The sequence below is a fragment of the Dioscorea cayenensis genome, chromosome 17, assembly GCF_009730915.1.
Source record: "Dioscorea cayenensis subsp. rotundata cultivar TDr96_F1 chromosome 17, TDr96_F1_v2_PseudoChromosome.rev07_lg8_w22 25.fasta, whole genome shotgun sequence".
Lineage (NCBI taxonomy): Eukaryota > Viridiplantae > Streptophyta > Magnoliopsida > Dioscoreales > Dioscoreaceae > Dioscorea > Dioscorea cayenensis.
In genome coordinates this window covers 14,740,420-14,745,002 of record NC_052487.1, presented here as the reverse complement: position 1 = coordinate 14,745,002, position 4,583 = coordinate 14,740,420, and the positions used below count along the sequence as shown (strand labels likewise).

The window sequence follows — 4,583 nt, the reverse complement described above, 5'->3', positions numbered from 1 at the left end:
AGGATCCATTAGTGTATATATGGCACATAAGCAAATAGAAATTTATTTTTAAAAATTATAAAATTATATTTTTATAATTAGGTTCATGTAAAAAAATTATTAAAAAAAAAAAAAATTTTGAATTATTATTTTGTAAAATCTCAATCAAAAATAATATTGAAAAAAAATGTTGTTAAAGAAATGATATCAAAACAAAATTTACTGTAGTCTTGTATTGTGGAAAAGTAATGAGTTAAACTCATTTGAAAAAAATAATACGATCGTGATTGTAGAATCAGCGAGTTAGATGATTAATTAAACTAGTATTCATACTCTTGATATATATAGTGTTTGTTGTTTTATAAAAAAATTATCAAAATCTTATTTTGTATTTTTAAATAATTTTATTTATTTTATCCATCAACTATTCGATTCCACAATGGAGACTACTGCAAATGCTAACAAAATCTTTCCGCATTTGAATTTAATGTAATTAAAGGTTAATTATTATTTAATGATAGTGTTTTACATAATTTTCAAGAGATTTGTTTTAAAATAACATATTTTATCTCTATATATCTGAAAAATTTGTCTAGTGTATATTTTCTCAATAAAACAAATCACCAAATAGAATAAAGAAATTTTAATACGTAAAAAATTAATATTAATGAGAAAACTTTAAGATAAAAATTAACTTTCATCAATCCTTTGATGATGACCGCTTGTTTGCCTCTGGGATAAGTTTCTCAGCAAAAACAAGAGATGAACTTGAGAGTACTGCAAATTTCAATAATACCCATCCCTATTTCCTTAAAGACGCACTCAACGCATCCCTCAGTACAGATCTCACCCTGCTTTCAACATCTCTTCCGAACTCGAGAGCCGAAGCCCCGAGCAACAAAATCCCAATTTGTTTGATCGCCACCGAGAAACCCTCACCGCCTTCAAATGGGCTCTCTCTGATTCTAAGCCCCTCACCGCCATCGAGATCGCCCTATGATTGTCTCGACTGAGCACCTTTGAGGATTCTCCTCCCGAGATAGGATCTCTATGGAGAGGCTTTTCTGATGGATTGGAGCCACTGGGCTCCATGGATGAAGGATGCCGGAGCCGTAGTGGATCACGCTGGCCAGCTCACTAGAACCCGTAGTCGACGAGAGGCCCCGCCGCGAGGTCAGACCGGGAGGAGGAGGGCGCTGCGAGGCGGCATGCGGCCCACGGAGGGAGATTGTGGCGCTTGAGCCAAAGGAGGGAGGTTTGGCTTTTTGAGGGCATGGGGAGATCAGTGGGATTGGTGGAAGGGAGGAGAATAGGGAAGGTGTCGGGAGAGAATGGATGAGTTTGATAGCGTGCAAAAAGAGCTGATAAACTCCATAGGGAGGATGAAGGAAACACAGCTCCATTCCCCAGAAGGTTTTGCCTTTTTCTTTGTATATGTTTTGATGTTAGTTGAGATTTGTTACCGTCCTTGAGGTTTTCTGCGTTTTTGTTTCAGTAGATGTAGTTGGCTGATTTTCTTGTGCTTCGATTATCTGATTGTATTTTTCTTTTCTGGTAGTTGGTTCTCCATAATATTCAAGAAAATTTTCATTTTCTCGATTTAGTTCTTCTCTAGTTGTTGTTGTAGAGATACCCTCTTTTGATTTGTGTTCAGTGGAATTGTAATAATTTATCTTAAAGCTTGATTTTATTTCTTTGAAAAGAGTGTATTTTGAAGCTTGATCCAAAACATCGCTTTCGTGATTTCTAAGGAGGAATAACTAATTGTTGATTTGAGGTGAATACTTGAGACATAATACGTGCTTGTATTCATCTCTTAGGGAGATTTGTTGACAATGTTGTGGTGTTCACCCTTCATTTATGGAACATATCCGGCCGATGCGTTTGTTCTATTTCTTTATCTATCCTCTCAATCTTTTAAACCACAATGACTATATGTTTGATCCATAAGATTCATTGTATGATGTTTCTTCTTTTGTCGCTATGCAGTTCAGTTGGCAATTCACCCATTTACAAGATTGAAAGGGAAGCTAGGAAAGCGGTTTTTGGACAAGTATATGTTGGTCATGGATTTCTCCTACTAATGCAAATGATAGGGATGATCGGCCCCAGTCTATGTGGAGGTTTGTTTGTTGTCTTACTTTTATTTCGACTCATAATTCTTTTTCCTTTTGTTGATAAATCTACAATGATTGATTGTAAGGTGGCCTTAAAATTTGAGCATCAAGCAAAAAAGGCTCGCAATTATGGCGCCTCCCTATGAATGACAAGTTTACAAGTGAGATAATTTCATTGTCATTTTGTGTCGTCATCTCCATGTTCTACATTTGTCGCTTTGTGATAATAGTTGTCTTTTATTGGCTATCCAAATTTAGTACTCTTGGTGGTATTCATGGGGTGCCACGTGTGCATTACAAGGGTTGACAGGGGGACTATTATGTTATGGTAATCTAACATTTTGCAAGTATCATTTTGTTTATGCTTCAAGATGATGTTTCTTGTTCTAAGAATTATACTTGATCACCGTAATTATTCAGGTTAGTGGATATAGCTGGGGCCAAGCTTATGGGATGTTTGGAATAATAATTCTCACACGTGAGTGTTGCTTCTAATCGAATGTTATTTTTGTTTGATGCTTACTAAGCTTTTTGCTGAGATATTAATCTACCTCTCCGTCTTGTCAGCGGAATGTCGATTGAAATGGTTGCCCATATACTATTGAAGCAATATCCATTTTAGAGAAGATGCATTCTAAAAGGGTACTTTTTTGTTTGTTTGTGTTTTTTGATGAATTACTAATTATGTATATATGCATATTAATTGTAATTTCGGTTAATGAAATTATTCTCTTGATTGATTTATTTTTCTCATTATGTTGTTGCTGTCATATGTTAATTTATTTCCTAACTCTTATATATCCTAGTTATGTTCATGGAGATGTAAAGCCCGAGAACTTCCTGCTTGGCCCTCCTGGCACGCCTGAAGAGAAAACTCTTCCTTGTTGATCTTGGTTTAGGTAATTAATAATTTCTAGATTTTATGGAGCAATAATGGCCACCACTGTTGTTCACTTAATATGTAAATTGCTCGGGTATGTCATTTCCTCCTTTTAATATTTGTTTCTCGTATGAATATCAGCCACTAGGTGGAAAGACACATCTACCGCCAGACATGTTGAATATGTTCAGCTGGCCCTGATGTTTTCAGGTGCGCTCCTGCGATTCTTTTTCTTATTTTACTAGAAAAAGGATTTAATTGCACATTTTGGACTAATCCTCCTTAGAGATTCTTGTGCTATGCTTACCTATTATTACTTGAATTTTTTCAGGGGAACAATGACGTTATGCTAGCGTCCATACACATTTAGGGAAGAACAGGAAGCAGGAGGGATGATTTAGAATCCCTATGCGTACACACTCATCTTTCTACTCGGTGGCCCATGTCTACCCGGCAAGGATACGGTATGGTCATTTCACCTTCAGTACATGGCCTATTGAACTTCTTTTTCCTTTTGGGCTCATGTTCTTTCTTATTTGTATGTAGGGAGAAAATAAAGGATTTCTTGTCTGCAAAAAGAAAATGGCCACTTCCCTAGATTCCCTATGTTGTTTCTGTCCACAACCTTTCAAACAATTTGTCGAGTATGTGGTCAACTTAAAGTTTGATGAGGAACCTAATTATGCCAAATGCATCTCTCTTTTTGATGGCATAGTAGGTCCGAACCTAGACATAAGGCCAATCAACACTGATGGTGCTCAAAAGGTATAATTATGGATGGTCATTTGCATTATGTTCAAGGTGTCGCTTGGGATCCTTTAGACCAATATGTTGCTTCTCTTAGTTCAGATAGAACATGTCGAGTATATGTTAATAAACCTCAAGCTAAACTGAAGGGTTATGAGAAATTGAATTATGTTTTTCAGCATGTTATCACAAAGTCCGAACTACAAGGACAGGAAGACTCTAAGGTTTGCAAATTAGTTGTCAATTGTTTTTCTCATGTATTAGTTGGTTCTGTCTGTGACAATAATAAAATGAATGTGGTGTTTTAGATTATTACATTTGATACTTGAATTATTACATTTTGGACTATTACATTTTGTATTTATTTGTTGTATTAGATGTTTTAACTATTATATTTTGTATTGCATTGTTATTCTAGATATTATCGATTGGAATGTTTATTTTTGAAAAAAAATAATCAAAATTTATTGTTCAAGATTGTAAATTAGGCTTTAAAACAGGTTTGTGATATTAGTTAAAAAATTATTATAAATAATCATGATTATAAATAATTAATTTGTGATATGATTTTCGACAATAAAATTGTCGTCGGGAATATCTCATCAAGATGCAGACACAATTTATGAAACAATTTGTAATAATCGAAATGTGTCTCAAATTTTTGTTGCAAAACATCATCTACATTATGACATAATTTTGCGACAAATAGTTTGCAACAAGCAAAATGGGTAACAAAATTTGTTGCAAAAAGACTCGATATTTGAAACAATTTGCGATGCGATGATAAAGTACGACAATCAAAATAAGTCGCGAAAGAATGTTGCAAAAAGTCTCAAATATTTGCTACGATTTTATTGCGA

At 34.7% G+C, this 4,583-nt stretch overlaps 1 pseudogene; it reads left to right on the top strand.

Annotated features, from left to right (window-relative positions):
* The first annotated feature begins 2,167 nt into the window (after positions 1-2,167).
* On the top strand, positions 2,168-4,053 carry LOC120281144 (annotated as a pseudogene).
* Positions 4,054-4,583: the final 530 nt, after the last annotated feature.